This window comes from Rhea americana, unplaced genomic scaffold, assembly GCF_003343005.1.
Source record: "Rhea americana isolate MKP2758 unplaced genomic scaffold, rheAme1 scaffold_60, whole genome shotgun sequence".
NCBI classification, from domain to species: Eukaryota; Metazoa; Chordata; class Aves; order Rheiformes; family Rheidae; genus Rhea; species Rhea americana.
The window spans coordinates 2948399-2959700 of record NW_028186757.1 but is presented as its reverse complement, the minus strand read 5'-3'; the positions used below and the strand labels follow the sequence as shown (position 1 = coordinate 2959700).

Genomic DNA, 11302 nt, shown 5'->3' with positions numbered 1-11302 from the left:
AGTAATCACCAGACTTTGCATGAAAATACACCTACGCACATAAAAACTCACTGATTCATTTTAGCATGGCACTTAAATAAAAATATAGTAACAGCAATGGTAGGAAATCATATTATTCTTTCTATGGCCTCTGAGTCTTCCAGTTCAAGGACTATATAAACTTCTGCTTTTGAAGGACTCCATTATGTGACTTGGTTTTTTTTCCAAGTAAGAAAACCATTGTTTACCACATAAGTGAAGCACTAAAGTAAAGTAAAATGTTACTATTATTTTTTTAATTATCTAGATTGAAACATTCAGTAATTCATACAGATCTTTGAAGTCAAAATAAAGTAAGACGCATTTATCAAGTGGGCATTTATATGCTTATCCTTACAGATATTTGCAAGCGTTCCACTTCTTTGTCCTCATTAGTGGATTTTATCACTGGCAGCATAACACTTGTAAGTAGACATATATTCTCATTTTGTAATTTTAAACACACAAAAAGCCCCCATATACATTTTGTAGATTCTGAACCTCCTCTCCAAAAAAGACAATACAAAGCATCTAATGTGAGATGCTTGAAATAGAATGTAGCAAAAAACACACAAAACCAATAGAACACTTCAAAAATATCTCACCACTCTTTTTATATATATATATATATAATGGACTAAACAAATACAGAAGCTTTCCAAAACTGTCAATAAGTGGCAAACAGTAAAAATACATTTTATGAGAGCCATGTCAGGATACATACTTTGGATATTCTTGTTGCTACTATTGGTACATTAACACTGCTGAAATGTTTTAATTTTCTCCCTTTCCAATTATTTGCCATTCCTAAAAGAGAATAAAAGGAAATATAAATTAGTCAATTATTGAAGCTATGCCAAGAAGCATAGACTCCTGACGAAACATACACTGTTGCATTCTTAATAAAGAAAATAAGATGAATGAAGTACAGAAGGAAAATGAAGTTTCAGTAAATGTAACCATAGCTTTCATATTGACTATATATTACCTCAAGAAGCTTCTATATAGGAGACAGAGCCAGAAGAGGCTCAAAATATTTGAAGCATAGCAAGTTCCTATACTACATATTAATAAAGTATTTAACTGGAAAAACATATTAAGGATAATTTAAAGAGCCAAAACCTCAAAGTTTCCTATTTGAAAAGGCTTGAAATTAGATGGATGAGTTTGAAACATAATATGTAAAAAAGGGAAAAAAGACATTGAGCTTGATACAAAGCCTATTGGAATAAATAAGTTTTAATGTAGAGGAATAAATAAGTGTTGACGACTCATGTGGGTGCCTACTGAATCTTGCCTTCATTCAGTTTTCTAACTGTGTGTATCTAATTGTAATTTCCTGTAATAAACTAATATTCAGAAAACACTTCAGGAGGTACTAACAAATGAAGATTATTTAGAAGTGTTGTTTTTTTAATGCATTTGAAAAATTCAGCTTTCTTAGGCCCTGACAAGAAAATGTATATACAAATTCTATGGGGATTTGTGTGTGTGTGTGTGTTGTGTTGTGCTGTGTTGTGCTGTGTTGTGTTTTTTAATGGATGCAAATAGAGAGCTCTTGCTCGCTTGCTGTCTCTCTCATGCTTGCTATGTTTGTACCTTTTTTTAATACTGATTCGGACAATTACTCTGTGTCTGAGGGGTCAGGAAAGGAGAATTAAATAAAGTTTGATTCTGCTTCTACTGCATCCAAAGCAAATTCTAATAAATGTAATCGGATGCAGAATTTAAACTTAAGTAGTGAACAACATTTTTCTAAATGTAGAGTTTCTGTCTTTCTATGTTGAATTTTCTAAGTTTTTCTGCTTATGTATTACAATGTGATTGTTCTACTTGATGTGTCTTTGGTTTGTGCTTGATATTGTAAGTGAAAATAAGAAAATACTTGTCAAGTAGTATTCTTGATCATCAAGACTACTTGATCACCAAGAAGTACTGTAATTACATCTGAAAGATATCAAATTGCTTTTATAATCACCTTTTATAATCACAACTGTAATGGAATTAGAAATGCATGCATGCAATAATGCATGCCAACAGAATTGAGTATAGGAAACAAGTTATGATAGGAAAATTAAATTAATCATTTCAAAAGAGTAGCAGTAAAACTGAATCTCCAGATTATCATTTCTTGATTATCACTGACAGTTTAACTGTGCTAATAATCTAGAAAGAAAATTGCACTACTATAAAGAAACTGCAGCTTCATCATACTGACATGTGGATATTTAAAAAACCCCAAACAAGAACAGTACCTACAATACAGAAGATTGCCCAGATTTTGAGGACTGCCTGAAATCTTTTCTCTTATTAATAGGTTCACTCTTTGGCTGGATCAGAAAACAGATCGCACTGAAAAAAAACAAGCAAGGAAAGAATGGACAGGAAGACAGTGGAACAAGCACAATCACACTCTCAGCATCAGTGTATTCTTACATCTACTTAAACCACCCACGAAATCACACCCTAAATACTGCCAAAAGAAAGAAAGAAGAGGGGGCAGGACAACTTCCATGTGGTAACAAGACTGCGCTGAGCTGCTGACATACTGCATGGACCAGAACAAGGAACTACTATAGAAGGGGCCTGGAGTGAGAGAAGCGTGGACCCCTTCTGTGCAGGCATTTGCATGTCTTGAGGGATAAGATAATTTAAAATAATATTTTACTCCACAATGCCACGTTGAAAGAGCATGAACATGCTTAGCCACCTGGAGTCGGCAGCCTAGAGGGAACTTGTTAAGCAGTAGTAACTCGGTGTTTTGCAAGTTTCTGTCTACAGCCATGTTACGTTAGTTCAGAACTACTAATGCACATGGGTGTCTGTGTCTACACATCTATCAATTTCTTTATGTTGATACTAAAACATGAGATCTAATATTTTATTCCAGTAAGTGAAGTCCACCAAAAGAATTCTTCCTTGATAAAAAAAAGAAAATTTACTTTTCAAAGTTACTTCTGAAAATGAGAATCTAAACAAAGCATAAAAGATACTTCAGTGATTTTCCATGTTGCCTCTTTTATTACATTATAGCTAGGTCAGAGTCGGTCCTGATTATTCTTTGTTTACTCTCTTATATTCTGTATTCTACCCTGAGACCAAAGCAGAACACAACTTCACTGAATTAGTGACCTATAGTGACCTGTAGGAACTCAGCCATTTTAGCTAGATTTTTATTTACTTTAAATTAAAAAAATGTGGCTAGGCTTAGAAATCTAGCAGAGAAATAGAGAACGCTTTCTAGCTATGACTGCAAAGTTGGGAATCAGTTTGAAATTGAGATATCTGCATCCCTACACTTAAGTGGTTAACAGGTGGATGCTTTCAATACTACTTGGTTCTAGGGTTTTAAATCCCAAGCCAGTGCTACAGGACTCAAAGTCCTTAGATGCCTGTTGAAAAAGAGATTGTTTAAGCTTTTTCCTCCAAACACGGGTTAGAGTTCTTATTTTAAAGTCCCTCTGTGGTTTACTTCATGCGCTATAGTCTTACCTTCAGGTTTACCTATTTTTGGTCATAATCTATAGAAAAATCCACATCTAAGAAACATCATCATCATTGGATAGTGAACAATAACCCCAAAATTCCAGAATACCAAGATTAGATGTATCAAGTAGCCTTGATCCTGCTTCTCTACAGATTTTTACATCCACAGGATGATACAAAACAAGCTGAGGTATAATGGCTTTTGGATTAGAGACTCTGAAGTTGAAGTCCTGCATGGAAGATTATTGAAAGCAACACTATATAGTTGCAATTTGGAATCTACATATAAAATACATCACACAAACACTTACTCCAAGTTATCAACCAAAAAAACAGTACCTGAGACCTAAAAAAAGGCAAAGTGGATTAGTCTAATTTTCAAAAAGAAAATCGTTCCCTGAAAAAATATATATTAACAAATCCTATATTTTAAGGTCTCACTTGCACCAATATTCAAAGCAAGTATTATTTTATTCCTATTATAAATTTTTTTAAAAGCAAACATCTGATTTGCTAGTATTTTAAACGATTTTTTTTAGGTCAGTCTTCTCTCTCAAAGCAATTTTACATTACCGTTTCCATTGAGCACTACAAGAAGATAAAGTTATGGGATTTAGACAGGTTTTCTATTAACCTCCCAGGAAGATATAAATCTAAATCCTTTAAACTTCTTTAAAAAATGCTGAGTTAATTTGCTTTTTCTCGAGCCTCAGCTACAGTGAGCATCAGAGATCAGAAGTAACTCAATTTCTACCTTCTAATCCTTTGCTTCACACACCTCTGATCTTTAACAGCTTTCTTAACACAACAGAATAAACAACATATAAATGTCAAGAAATACCCAAATCAGAACTGTAAGTTAGCTTAGTCAGACTAAATCAGTGTCTAAGTAGGACACTTAATTGTAAAACTCTGAGTAGGTATTATCCATTTTCTGCCTATTCAGAGAATCCATAAGGATTTTGTTGCTAGTTTTACTACCTGTCATGGGTATTTCATAGTACTCAATATTTAATATTTAAGTATTGCAGAATGCATTTGTCTGTCTTACTTCTGAGTCTCCTATATGTAGCTGTTTTTAAATCATAYAAAATATATTTTCACAGACATACGATACCGTACATTTTTAGACAATTATACATTTGTTTATTATACAACCCCCTATAAATTATATCAAAAATAAATATCTTTATTCAAAGATTATGCTCTTCCAAATTTTGTGTAAAGATGATAAAAGATCCACTTAATAAAAGCATTTTACACTCCTTTCCACAATATATTCATGATGTCACACAAATGTTTAAAGATGGGGCTTTAGTAGCTTCTATCTAGTTTAGATTCATGAGCATTCATGAGAAAAGAGAAACCTAGTAACTCGCCTTGAGTTGTACCTGAAATCCAAATTGAATTCCTCTCAAGAAAAGAAGTTTAGTGTTTTAGAGACACCCATACTAGCCAGATTAAATCTGTGTGRAATCACAATTTAAATGGAATCCCCAAACCAGGAGTATAACACACTGACCTAATCTATGATAAACTGGAATGATCACTTTTAGAAAAGCACAGTTACTCTCTGGTTGGCTGCAACAAACTCAGCTTTGAACACATTATACACTCCACCAAAAGTAGTCTGAACATAGTAGGGAATATTTTACCTTGGGAACACAAGACTTGACAGCTTTTTGCTGTTCTTCCATTCCTGYGTTTTCTCCAATTAAAGGAATGGTTGATTTACTTAAAAGGTTGAGGGTGACAGAATGATCATCTGAGAGTCCTACTCTGACACCCCCAGACAGATCTCTACCTTTTGTGGTATGCTAATCTCCTTCCCAATAAAGTCACTTTCTTTTTTTCACCACATTGGAGCAGTAAAACAAACAGCAAACAGCATTGTCTACTCACAATGAAAGCAGCATGACCTACGTAACTTACCCAAGTCTTTATTTTGCTCTAGGCACAGTAATCGTTTCCATCTCAAACTAAAATCACCACTTCATCACCTTATGCAACAAGTCTTGACTATCTGAGCAACTTGAGATATCGATTGTATTGACAACAAAAACCAGGTATCCTGCAAGAGAAAGAATATGATGTGTATATATATTCACTGTACTGTAAGGGAAAGCAACAAACCATTCAGCCACCAAAAGCAGATTAAGGCAAATGGATAATACAGCACCTACTGCTTCTTGATATGAARTGGGAAGTGAGTGTTGTGAAACATCAAGAAGCATAAGCATACTGGTCTACTCTCTACTTCTCAGAATGYTTTAACCAAGGCCAAAGATTAAATACCTTGCTAGGTGACAAGGTAAAGCTGAAGCCCAAGGCTTGCAAGTTTATATAGACATACATAAAACTATCTGTGAAAAAAATGCATCATGGTAAAGGGTGTACCAAGAAACTGAATGACAAGTTGAATTTTTGAGAAAAATTGGTGATAAATAAGCCTCTTCCTTGCACTTTTAATCAAGTTTGCTTGGCTTTCTTGGGGGGATACTGTAATACAGGATAACCTAGAAACTGTGGAAGCAAATGTTTGAAAATGTTTCAGACAACTACTCATTTAACTTATCTTGTATAATTTAAATATTCATTTTATAACTGAAAAGTATATCTAGTATATCCATTTTTAGTCAAAGCATTCAACTAAAGTGTTCAACTGAAACACTTGAAAAGAACAAAAGATGTTCTTTTCAGMTCTATATTAAAGAAAGTATTTTGTTATTTCAAAACTTATCTCAATCAAAACTTATCCATGTAAATCTCACAAAAGAGACCTAAGATTAGCTAATACACATATTAAAAATTGAGTAAAGAGTATTAAATGAAAATAGGTAATGACATTTTCCTTCTTGTTAAGAAATACTATCTCTGCATCACTTCTTTCAAAAAACATCTAAAGAAAACTAGTTTGTAATTAAGTAGCATTTTATTCTTGATGATTAAGATATTCCTAGATTGAGTTCCTATTTATCACAGGACCTAAAGAATGATCACATCTTCCCAAATAGAACATAACGCAAACTGAGACAAAATGCCTTTGAGACTTAATATAAACATACTTAGCGACTTCATACCTATTATCACTTCCACATTAGGTTTAGCATTTGCAGTAAGTTATTTTACGTTTGTGAAAGGTATACTCACTTTACTCAGGTGGCCACAGAAGAGGCAGAGAAAGAAAGCTCTATTTCCAAATTGAAAGGCAGAGTATGCGACAGTCTCATAACTGTCTCTGAGAACAGGGGGCTGCCTTTGTGTTAGAAAATGGCAGGCATTACGCATAATTGCCATTAGGTTACACCTCAGAAATCATACAGGAATTTCTAATGCAGTGTTTCAGCAACATGTATAAAAAAAATAAATGCTTCAGATCCACAGAAAAAAGAAACTAATATTCTTTCATAGTAATCAAAGATTTTGTTTACAGCAAATTAAGATTACTCTGCACTGTCATTCAATAATGCTGAATAAACTTTCAAGTGATCCTGGTAAAGAAAATTCATTATATTGGCTTTCCAAAATTCTATTTTTGCCCTGAAGGGTTATCAGCAGTACTGTAAGTGTGTGGCATTATGTCAATACTAATCCTTTTATTTGCTATCCTTGACAGTATTTTCCATATTTTTACCTGTCACTATAGCAGATTTTATTACAACTGTTCTGTAGAGCTGCAGTATTTCTTCATTACCTGCAAGTCAGACTATGTGCATTGATAAATGTTGTATGCAAGAATAACTGACTATAACTGACTTGCACACAGATGTGGAAAAATCTGGAAATAAATAAATAACTTATAAAAAAACCTGCTTGCTTCTACTTTTCATCTGTGTGGCTCCAGCATGATTGACCAGCTCGATTCAAAAGGTCTCCCCACAGGGAGCTAAGTAACAGTTAAAAATCATTCTCAGTTACTCTTCTTTTGGGAGAAGGAGCTCTTATACATTGCATCATTCTCAGTGTAAATTGTGTTTTACCCCCTAAGGGAAAATGACAGCAATGAGACTTTCACTACCAATAGTCCCCAAACAACTAATACAAGAACAATTCTTCAAATCAGCTTACATTGAGGGAAACAGAAGTAGTCATTAACTTCCACAGCAAGTCCAACTTCTAGTGCAGCACATATATTTCAGAAATTTATATTTGTAGGATAATGAACAGCACAATAGCACAAATGAAAAGCTGGGCTTAAACAACAGTAATTCAGAATATATTAGTCATGCCTYTTAATATTTTTATTATTTTTAATATTTAGAGAAGAGAGAACTCCAGAAGAATGACTATGTATTAACATAAAATAAAAGAATAATTTAGTTTGGAAGGGACCTCACATGGTCCTCTGGCCTAACTCTCCACTCAAAAAAGAGCTAACTGGGGCATTATATCACACAAGGCACAAAGTCAGCTTCTGAATCCCTCTGGAAGGTAGGTTCCACTACCTCTGAGCAACCTTTGCAGTGTGAGTTTCCCCCTACCCATAGGGCTAACCAGAATTTTCCCTGGGCAGGTGTTTGCTGCCCATTGTTCCTTTACTRTTCAACTCCATGAAAAGTCTGCCTCTTACTGACTGTTGACTCATGTTCAAATTAGAATTAAGACAGTAAAAATGTAAGCTGCAAAGTTGTTTCTTTACAAATTTAAGAGGAATCTTGTCAAGTATATGCCTCCGRTTTCAATTTTTCCCATTTTACCATATAGTCATATGGGTATGTATTTATGGGTTAACTCTCAACTTTGGATAGTTATGGTCAACCCTCTCCTTATGGCTGTTTTCCTCTCACTTGACTTTTCCCCTTCTTGATTCTCCATTCACCCCATGCCTTAAGCCTACTCTGTACAGTAGGCCATGAAGAAATGTGAAATGACATGAGGAAATAACTAAAAACACTGTAGAAGTGAGAGGATTCTACTACAGTTCTCCAGGCTGGATCAGAAAATAGACATCACAAATCATAAATAAATAGTATTGCCCCACTGAAAGATAGTGCTTTATTGAAGACTTGCACCTGACCCTGTCACAGCTCAGATGTCTAAAAGTCACTGAGCTACTTGCTACTTTTGGCTCATTGAGTTGACTCCCATCAGCCTTCTGAAAATTCTGTTCTGGACTCAAAACTTCTGATGCTGGCACTGCTATATCTCCCCTTACAGTGGAGAACAGTTAGTACTCCCATACCACAAACATTTATTTTAAAAAGATGGTATTCAGACATAAATAGTAGCATAGAACAGTTAGTAATAATGAGCATAAGAAGTGAATTCACAGGTGAAGTTACTCCAGAGGGAAGGTGTGGCATGACGACATTTTTCCACCAGTCCTGTTAATCTTCATCACTGAGCAGCATAACTAGAAGTTTCTTATACTAAAAGCAGGGAGTAAGACAAATCACTACCCAGTAGAGTTGCAAAGTGATATGCATATGTATGAAAGGTAAAATTCGGGAATTCAGCTCTCTTGTAAAGTTTGGGAATTCAGCTCTCTTGTAAAATGTATCTTTTGATAACCTATATTTCAACCACTTTGCTCAACAAAATGCCCGCTTCAACGCTTCCTCTGTTATCAGAGTACAAATCCAGCAACTAAGTAGCTGCTGAGACATATGTCATTGCTGAATTCCTAGCAAATGTCTGCTTGCTAGTATTTTCAATAGACATCAGGTTTGGATGCTACTGATAGCCAGAGGACACTGAGGTGTTACTGGGCTGCTTAATAAATACGTTAATTACAGTAATGCCTAAGGAGCACCTATAGAAAATGTTTTACTGCAATGTGTGTTGAACATATGACATTAAAGCTAAGTCTACATCAGCAAATAATGTGGGCTAGAGAAAGAGTGTTCGTGCTCAGGACCTGATGTCCACTCAGTATGTATTTCATAGTTTCTATTGGCTGGCTTTTTAAGTTGTCTGGGTTATACATCAAATCAATTCAGATTAAAAACCTCAACTTGCTCCTAGGTAGTACTGACTAAGGATTGAGCTGCACTATACTACAGCAAGAGAGAAGGAAAAGGAGGATGCATTTCAAGTACCTCATTTGCCACAAATCTGAATCTATGACTGACTTAGCATCCCAGAAACAAAGGAGTTAAGTTCAGTTCCCAAGCTACTGTAATCCTATTACAAGCACATTACTCTAACACTTTAAAGTAGTGATGTGTTTAATGTAACACAGAAGTGCAGTAACAGCGATTACAGTTCAGGAAAAAAAAATTGACAAAATGTAGCTGAGAGCTATTAAGCCAAACACAAATAGCTATTCTTGCTGCTAGAATCTGCCAAGCAAATTCTGCTAGGCTTCACAACTAGGGCTTCACAGCCCTGGGGACAAAAATAAGAGCTATCTGACAATTAAAGAGAAAAGCTAGCAATATTTCCACATGACACTTTTTTTAAAATCAAATATATTGAGTTTTATGTTCCTTCCTCAAACTGCTGAACTCAAAGACACCCATTTCTAACCTCCCCAAATTATTCCATGTTTACACAGCTTACACTACCAATAGTAAGATTCCATCGCACAAAATAAGGGTCTAAATCACTCTGAAACACTATTGGCTTCAAACAGGTATCTGATGAAATTTAATAAACAATTTGATTACATTCAAGATAGAAAAAGAAAGGGCAGCTGCATTAGCTCCAACTTCAAATTAAGATGGTGTTACTTTAAAAGTCTATTAAAATACTTGTTCAAGTCTTCCATGAGAAGCTGCACAAAACCTGCATGTTTATCCTGTTTTAGGGCAATGAACTCAATCCTCCAAGTATTTCAAACAGTGATCATGATCAATTTTCGATGAATTCAATTAACTATTGCTTTAATGTGATCCATACTCACTAAATGCAGAAGACCATAAAATTTATATTTCTACATAATAGTATCTGGTGTGCACTCATTTATTTTGTATTGCAGCTAACTATCAAGCATTAACAAAATGACCTGTACTACAGTAAGCTTCTATCCAACTATATTATGTAATCTTTGTATTAGGTTTTGTTACATGCAAAAACCTTACTATAGACAAAAAAAGAAGTGCCTTAGTCAAAAAATTATTAGTCCAGATCTAATTATTACAAAAAATAAAGTAGTGAGTATTACTATACAGAACGAAGTATCAATAGTAAAAATACAGTTAAATTGTAGACATATTTCCTATCTTTCCTTCTTCTGATGTATACTTACCATTCAACTGCTCCTTTGGATCTTGACACTGACGGCTTCAGTCTGGGCCAGTGGGGAGAATACAGCAAGTCRTCAACATCCCAAGCCTGAGAATAAGGTTGATGGCAATGGTTTCTTCCTCCTCAATCTGCTTGGAGTCAGTTTTAGGGTTACTAACACTCTTGCACACCTTGCTCTTTCTTCGTCAGTCTGCAAGTTCACATCTGATTTTACTTTATACAGTGCATTTTAAGTATATTAGATACTATTTATTCTCATAGAATAGACACTTTGATATTTATAGGATACTTACTCTTTATTATTACTTATTCTTTGTTATTTCCCAAACCAGTTTTGTCCAGGTTTGCATTCCTCAGCTTACCAGCACTGAGCTGTTTGTAGCCCTGGGGTCCCTAGTGCCAGCCCATGCCCAGTCTCTTGTCATTCCATGCCTGGATGCCTATGCACCACATCTCACTGCCCTCACTTCCCTAAGCCTCTGCTCTCTCTTCAGGCCTGTATTCTTCTACCTCATTATACTAAAACTATAAATATTTATAACATGAAACTTCAGAAGTCTCAGATTGAGAAATTCTAGTTCTCAGTAACAGCACCTTGACAAGACAGCAT

At 34.9% G+C, this 11302-nt stretch overlaps 1 long non-coding RNA gene across 1 annotated transcript; it reads right to left on the bottom strand.

Moving 5' to 3' along the window:
• Positions 1-734: 734 nt before the first annotated feature.
• Positions 735-10871, bottom strand: LOC146587285 (uncharacterized). The gene is made up of 3 exons (XR_014897685.1): positions 10694-10871; positions 5437-5575; positions 735-825 (listed from the first exon to the last, which is right to left on the bottom strand). It is a non-coding gene; the product is annotated as an uncharacterized LOC146587285 (long non-coding RNA).
• Positions 10872-11302: the final 431 nt, after the last annotated feature.